The sequence below is a fragment of the Notolepis coatsorum genome, assembly GCF_963971535.1.
Source record: "Notolepis coatsorum genome assembly, chromosome: 4".
In the NCBI taxonomy this organism is placed as follows: domain Eukaryota; kingdom Metazoa; phylum Chordata; class Actinopteri; order Aulopiformes; family Paralepididae; genus Notolepis; species Notolepis coatsorum.
In genome coordinates, this window is record NC_140168.1 from 126355257 (window position 1) to 126363659 (window position 8403).

The window sequence follows — 8403 nt, forward strand, 5'->3', positions numbered from 1 at the left end:
GCACGTTTGGACAGTTTCATTGATAAACACGCATTACTTATAGACAGTCAATATGGATTTAGATTGAATCATTCAACGGCATTGGCACTAATGGACCTAGTAGAAGAACTGACAAGCATAATTGATAACTAGACAATTCCGCGCGGGGGAAATTGTGAAAGTGTGGGTGACGCCTGTGCACCGCCAGCCAACGGGAGAGGGTCTCTCGCGAGTCTCTATGACAAACGATTCAAAGGATACAAAAAGGGGGCGCGGCCTAAGGATCGGGGGAGTGGTCAACATAGACCAATGAAAGAGGATATCCCTACTGAGTGCAATGACACAACCCGCAAGTCGCATAGCACACTGTATTACACACTATTACACTATTACACTATTACACACTATATTACACTATTACTGTTGTGAAGGATCAGATTAAACCGAATATATATATTTATTTATGGATATATATTTAATAGTATTTGTATATCGTTTGATATCCCCTGTATATTCCTTGTACAATATGCACTGAATATCCCTTTAGTCTACTAAACAGCCCATAATAGTTTCATTCTACCATTGGACGAGAACCTGGCGCCAGCAGCCATACCCCTAGGTTCAAGTTCAATCGTGCCGACCAACATGTCGTGGCAAGCCCGGTTCCGCGTAGGAATACGTCTGGCGAAATACGAATGGTACTATTTGTTCACAGCGCATATATATATAGCGCAAGTAAAGTAGAACTTTCTTTTAGTCCATTAGTTCTTTACCCTCCAACCGAGTAACAGACGCGAAGCCTCACCCACGACGCACGTGTGGTGCAGTAAGGCCTACTTGGCCTCAGAATAGGCATTGAGATATCGTGTGGATTAATAGTTGAATTGTCATAGTTTGGCACTATACCGTCGAGTTGGACGTATTTCTATTAAGCTAATAATAGTCTATTATGTATGGTGCATCGTTCGGTTAGAGTTATAAAGTGAGCAGCACCCCCATCGTTCCTGACGTTATCTGGAGTCTTAACCAGGCTGGGCAGACCACCTGTGGTGCTTGCATCCGAGGAGCTCCGGGCCAGGACGAGTGGACCTGTACATTGGATTACTTTACCCGGACGACGGCGAGCCTTCCGCGGCTTGGATTATCTACATGCTTTGGGTGCTTTGATTATTCCATGGATAACGGCCAACACTGCTGAGTGTTGGAACTACCCCCCGGAGAGGAGTCCAGGTGAGACGGCGCTCTACCCCGAGTGAGGTCGCCTCACGTCTCTTCATCTGTGGACCGGCAGCTACCGTCCACCAGAGGGTCCAGCTGTATTCATCTGCGGACCGAGGTTCTGTGGGCATCGTGTTCAGGACTCTGAATTCTCCCAAGAAATCGTCGGCCAGATGGGATACCGCCAGCGGCTCTTCTAACCCCCCCCCTCCTACTGTCTTACAACCAGCGGGACCCCCCCCCCCCCCCCTTAGTGTATCCAGCTATAATCATTTAAGTACCATCGCTATAGTTCCCTAAAGAACCAGGTTGTATATTTACTCCCTGCGTAACCAGAGATTGGACATTCAATGTTGATTTACCTACGAATACTCATTTGCCATACAAGTGCATTTCAAATCATAAATGTCAACAAGTGAACGTTGTATATACCCTTTGCTATATAAAATATTCGATTTGTACATTTGTGTGGACTTCGTTTCATCAGGTGGGAAAGTGTTCATCATATCTATATCATGTACTGGATGGCCAGAAGTTAAAGTACAAGAGGTAGTGGTTTAATAATACCATACTTATCAATACAGTCAGGGAATTGTACCCCTCAGTTACAATTGGTCCTTCGAGCCGGATGGTAACTAGTGTAATATTAATATAGTGTTATTAATATTAAAATGGCCTATGATGAACACTCCACGAAACGGTCCTCCTAACGTAGAACGCCCGCAGCGCAGACGACAGCCACCTCAGTACTTAGAGGATTACGCTGTCAGTCAACTACCTAGCCTTCGACAAACGGTAAACGCGGTAAAAGTAGAAAGTAAAATTATGTCTGACCTTAACGACCAGGTTTCCCCGACCACAGAGGCCCTAGTGGGTTCTAATGTAACTGACCAAGCTCACGGTGGGGACCAGGAGGGAGCTGACATGCCTTTACCCCCCGCCAATACCGAAGAAGTGGTCCCCGACCAGCCCCGGGAGGAGGACAGCCCTGCAGAGAGAGAACTCTGCACGGAGGAAGAGGAGGAGAGCGCCGAGGAAATGGAGCTCCAGGACTCCCCAACAAGCTCACCCAGGAGCGGCTCACCTCCACAACCGCCTTCCCCCAGCGAAGCGGAGAGGATGCTACAACAGGCGTTCCTCGTCAGCCTGACAGCCTCTACCGAACGCGATCGACTTCAGGGTGAACGCGATCGACTTCAGGGCGAACGCGATCGACTCCAAGCACAGCAACGGAGCGAAGAAGAGCGCATACGCCTGGAGATGAGACGCCTTCAGACGGAAGAGAATATGGCAAGAGACCGAGCCGACACCCAGCGCGCCGCTGACGGTGCCCAAAGAGAGGCAGAGCGCGACCTCGCTCTCAACCAGCGCGACCTCGCTCTCATCCAGCGCGAAACCGAGCGCGACAGACTACAAGCCGAGCGCGACAAGCTACAAGCGCAACTAATGGAGCAGCTGATACTCAAGGCAACACCCTCTCCCTCCGCCAGGGGTTCAAGGAACTCGTCGAGACAACAGTCAAGGGCAGCGTCTCCTAACCGAGCAAGCGACCCTGAACTTGATCAACAGACCAAGCCTATACCCCCCGCAGACCCCCTTCCCAGACCGGTCCAAGCGAGACCCAGCTACAAGGAAGGAGCGGCATACACTGCGGAGAAGCTAAATAAACGACTACAGGATCTGGAAGACCTGATAGAGGAAGAAGAGGGAGAGGAGGAGAACCAAGCCCGACGACAGCACAGTACTCCACCGGACCAGGAGGTCCAGTACAGCCCAGGCTATACCCCCGCGGCGCTGCGCTACAGACCCCCGACTCTATTCACGGGTGAGCACGACGCACGACCAGCCCCGAGGAATAGCACCTGGACCAGCGGGCCATGGTACCCTGTCGGTACCAGCCCACAGAGAGGCGCAAGAGGAGACTCGCCTAGGAGGTCTCTCCCCCAACGCTCGCCGATGTATCAGCCATCCACGGCGTCATACATTGCCACGCCGTCGTTTCCAGACTTCACCTATGAGAATCGAGCACAGTACACGGAGCTCCGGATGTGCTTAGAGACAATGATGGTGGATGTCGCTGATGAACGCCACAAGTATGCAATATTACTGAAGGACCACTGAAAGTACCGCGAGCGCACAATATAGCGCTAGCCTATGCCACCTCTACGACCCCATACACCGCGGCCCTAGCAGCGCTGGACCAGAGATATGGACGTATATGGGATTACGTAATCCAAGAGATAAGGCATATTGATCGCCTACCCCCAGCAACAGACAATCGCTCATTAGACGACCTGTCAATCAAAGTGCAGTCCCTGGTAGGGATGCTGGGAGCGCAACGGGAAAAGGGCATGCATGAGCTATACGCCAACTCTAACGTCGAGAGGATTTTGGAGAAGCTGCCACCCGCAAGACAAGAACGTTTTAGGCGGCAGAGGGACTACCGGGATCCTAACGGCCCCGAACCATCCCTCCTTGATCTAGCCGACTTCTTGGCGAGAGAAGTCAGCAGCTTACGACTGGATACGTTCGGGCGGAGCACGCCAAGCTCCAGAGAGGGACCCAGGAGAATAAATGATGGAAGAAGATCGGTGACTGTCATGCACCAATCAGAGTCAGTACCGAGCAGTAAGAGCCACAGTACCCCCTCGAGAAAAGAGAAGTGGAAGATGGTGTGCCCCTACTGTGAGAAAGAACACTGGCTGTCACAATGTGACCTGTTCACAAAGATGAATGCAGAAGAAGTGAGTCAATGGATAAAGTCCAACAGGCGCTGTTACCGATGTGCGCGCAGTCACATGGCAGCCGAATGCCGCCTAAAGAAAAGGTGCAGTCGGTGCGACGGAGCCCATCTAGATATACTACACGACAGTAACAGAAGACGGCCTTCACCTGCACCATCGAGCGGCACCAAGGCAAGTGTCATGTACATTGACCCCGCCAGCAGCAGCGGCGCCCAAGTGCTCTTAAAGGTAGTCCGTGTGACATTGAGCTACCAAGATAAAGTCATGGACACTTACGCCGTCCTTGATGACGGGTCAGAGAAGACCCTTCTGCTCGCGTCCGCTGCGGCCCAGCTGGGACTGCGGGGGAGCGAGAACCAAATGACGATTCGGACAATAAGAAGAGATTTAAAGACGATAAAGGGCGAGAATGTCTCCTTCACTATCGCAGCAAACGGGCAGTCAGAGCGACGGTATAGGATTACAAATGCTTTCACCAGCCAAGAAATAGGACTATCGCAGTACACCTACCCTATCGCCAAGTTGATGGATAAATATGTGCACCTGCGTCAACTACCTATCCCGCCCATAGACGGCGCTACCCCGACCCTGCTGATAGGCTCCGACCATGCAGAACTCATAGTCCCGATTGACCGGGTCCATACAGGACCCCGAGGCTGTCCTGCAGCAGTCGAGACCCGCCTAGGGTGGACACTACAAGGCCCCCTCGCTAAATCTCTCAACCGAACAGCAGCCACTAGCTGCCTCCACTCCAGAACGACAGAAGAAGACACCACTCTCCTGCAGCATGTCGAGAGGCTATGGACACTAGAGACAATGCCCTTTAAGAACGAAAAGAAAGATATTCGTTCTAAAGAAGACATTTACGCCATCAACCTACTCGAGCAAGGGACAAAGAGAGTCACAGTCGGCGGAGTGATGAGATACGCAACTCCACTCCTGAGGCGAGAGGGAATGCCCACCTTTCACGCAAAGAAAGACGCCACGGAGCGCTATCTATTGAACACGGAGCGGCGCCTAGCCAAAGACCCCGCTCAAGAGGGTGTGTACCGCGCTGAGATTGAGAAGCTAATCACAGCGGGACACGTGACAAAGATTGACATTAAAGAGGCCGATCAGACGACCGAATCATGGTACGTGCCGCATCACAAGGTCCACCACAACGGCAAGGATCGCATTGTGTTTAACTGCAGCTACCAGATCGGATCCCAAAATCTGAATAAAGAGCTCTTGCCCGGCCCCACACTCGGCCCCTCCCTACTAGGCGTGCTACTGCGCTTCCGCCAGGACAAGGTGGCTATCAGCGGGGATATCAAAGGGATGTTCCTGCAGGTGAGACTAGTGGAGGAGGACAAGCCCCTGCTGCGGTTCCTATGGAGAGAGAGGATCGGAGATGAGAACCCAGCCATCTACCAGTGGGAAGTACTCCCCTTCGGAACCACATGCAGCCCGTGCTGTGCTACATTTGCACTACAGAAACACGTCGCAGAGGACCCAGCAGCAGATGAAGAGGTCCGACACAGTGTGAAGAACAGTTTCTACGTGGACAACTGTTTACAAAGCGTTTCGACTCAAGAAGAAGCCGAGGCTCTCCTAATCAAGCTACGCACCTCCCTGATCAAAGGCGGCTTTGATCTCAGGCAGTGGGCCAGCAGTGACCCGCACGTATTGCGCAGCCTCTCCCCCGCGGACAAGGCTGCCAGCAGCGAGACCTGGATGGCGACCATCCCAGGAGAAGCCCAAGAAATGACACTAGGACTAGTCTGGCGCTTCAAAACAGACTCGCTCCACTATAGACACAAACCCCTGACTCCAGAGCAGGGAAGGTCGACGGCGACACCGACCACCAGACGGAGTGTGTACAGAACACTCGCCAGACAATATGACCCGTTGGGATGTATTCTACCTTACACCACCAGGGCAAAGATGATTGTACGAGCACTATGGGACAAGGACCAGGGCTGGGACGACCCCATACCCGCACACCTTGCCTCAACATGGAGAGAGTGGGAGACGGAACTCCGCTCACTCCCAGGCGTCAATATACGCCGCAGCTACTTCCCATCCACAGTGAGGCCAGAGACATGCAAGATTGATCTACACGTCTTCAGCAACGCCTCCGAAGTAGCCTATGGATCGGTGGCCTACTTGCGTGCCCAAGAGAAGGGAGGAAAGATACACACTGCTTTCATCCTGGCTCGCTCAAGAATAGCCCCACGAAAGCAACAATCTATCCCGCGTCTAGAGCTCTGCGCAGCCCTAGCAGGAGCGCATCTAGCCACGTTAATCCAACGTGAACTCACCATTCCGGTGCACAGAACAATCTTGTGGTCAGATTCCACGACAGTACTCACATGGATCAAGTCTGATTCATGCAGATACAAAGTCTTCGTGGGAGTCAGAGTCACCGAGATTCAAGAGTTAACAGAAGCAGCGAGCTGGCGGTATGTGGACACCAAACACAACCCAGCTGACGTCATCACCCGGGGAATGTCCCTGGATGACCTCACCCGTCGCAACATCTACAGTGACGGACCAGAATTCCTCAAGCTCCCGGAAGAAGAGTGGCCTACGCCCACCCCACGGGAAGCAAGTAAAGAGGAGGCTGAGAACAAGAAACCTATGTTCTGTGGACTGAGCACAGTCGCCTCCACAGACCCCAACATAGATGACTGCATTACCCTACAGAGTGCGCAACTAAAGACATTCCTGTGGCACCACCCAGAGAGTCAGTCCACCACTGACATTTCAGCAGCTGACTACGAAGAAGCAGAACTTCTTCTACTACAACGAGCCCAGAGAGACTCGTTCCCCGATGAGCTAGACTGTCTACAGGGAGGAAAGCCCGTCCCATCAGACAGCAGACTGCTCCACCTGGCACCCGAGAGTGACGCCCATAATCTCATCAAAGTGGGTGGTCGCCTGCGGAGAGCCCCCGATCTACCGGATGACATTAAGTACCCGATAGTCTTGAACAGCCGACACAAGGTCACAGAGCTGATCATAAAGAAATACGACGAGGATGTACACCACGCAGGAGCAGAGAGAGTCTTTGCGGAGATCAGACGTCGCTATTGGATACTTCAAGGAAGAGAAGCGGTGCGACGCTTCCAGCGAACCTGTCTAGACTGCCGAAAGTGGCGCGCGCAGCCCAGCATACCACGGATGGCTGACCTACCCCCCTGTCGCCTCCGACTCGGCGACAAGCCATTCCACTCCACAGGCATGGACTGTTTTGGCCCGTTGTATATAAAGAGAGGAAGAGGAACCGAGAAGCGGTGGGGTATTGTATTCAAATGCATGACCACCAGAGCGATACATATCGAGCTCCTTCCGACCATGAGCACAGACTCATTCCTTATGGCCTTCCGAAGATTCACATCACGGAAAGGAAAACAGTCTACATTGTTGTCTGATCACGGGACAAACTTCAAAGGCGGAGAAAGAGAGCTGAGAGAGAGCTTCCAAGCTATGGGCCCAGAACTTAAGACCCACCTAGCTCCATCCCAGATTGACTTCCAGTTTAATCCCCCGAACGCACCCCACTTCGGTGGAACCTGGGAACGAGAAGTACGTTCTATAAAGACAGCCCTGTACGCCGTGCTTGGGGCCCAGACTGTGGCGGAGGAAGTCCTAATGACAGTCCTCACGGAGATCGAGGGAGTATTGAACTCAAAACCCCTCGGCTACGTCTCCAGTGATGTAGCAGATGTCGACCCAGTCACCCCCAACACACTCTTAATGGGGCGGCTGGACCCCGCGCTACCCCAGACAATGTACAGGCCTGAAGAAGCGAACGGCCGAAGAATGTGGAGGTACAGTCAAGTACTAGCTGACAAGTTTTGGAGCAGCTTCCTACTCCACTACCTACTGTCTCTACAGACCCGCCAGAAGTGGGTAAAAGAGAGAGACAATTTGACAGAAGGAACAGTCGTCATGATTATCGACCAGTCACTACCCAGAGCTATGTGGCCGGCTGGCCGCGTAAGCAAAGTGATCACCGGTGCCGATGGCAAGGTCCGAGCAGCTGAAGTACTCGTCCAAGGGCGAACTTACACACGACCCGTGGCGAGGCTAATAGAACTGCCCCGACTCCCAGATACTATCGATGATGACCATGACCCCATGACTTTGTGAGTTGACTGACCCTTACAGCGGACCTTGAGTGGTAGACAGTGCGGTTAATCTGTCTCTGCTTAGCTAATTAGGTGGGACTAATTAGGGGGCGGCTGTTGTGAAGGATCAGATTAAACCGAATATATATATTTATTTATGGATATATATTTAATAGTATTTGTATATCGTTTGATATCCCCTGTATATTCCTTGTACAATATGCACTGAATATCCCTTTAGTCTACTAAACAGCCCATAATAGTTTCATTCTACCATTGGACGAGAACCTGGCGCCAGCAGCCATACCCCTAGGTTCAAGTTCAATCGTGCCGACCAACATGTCGTG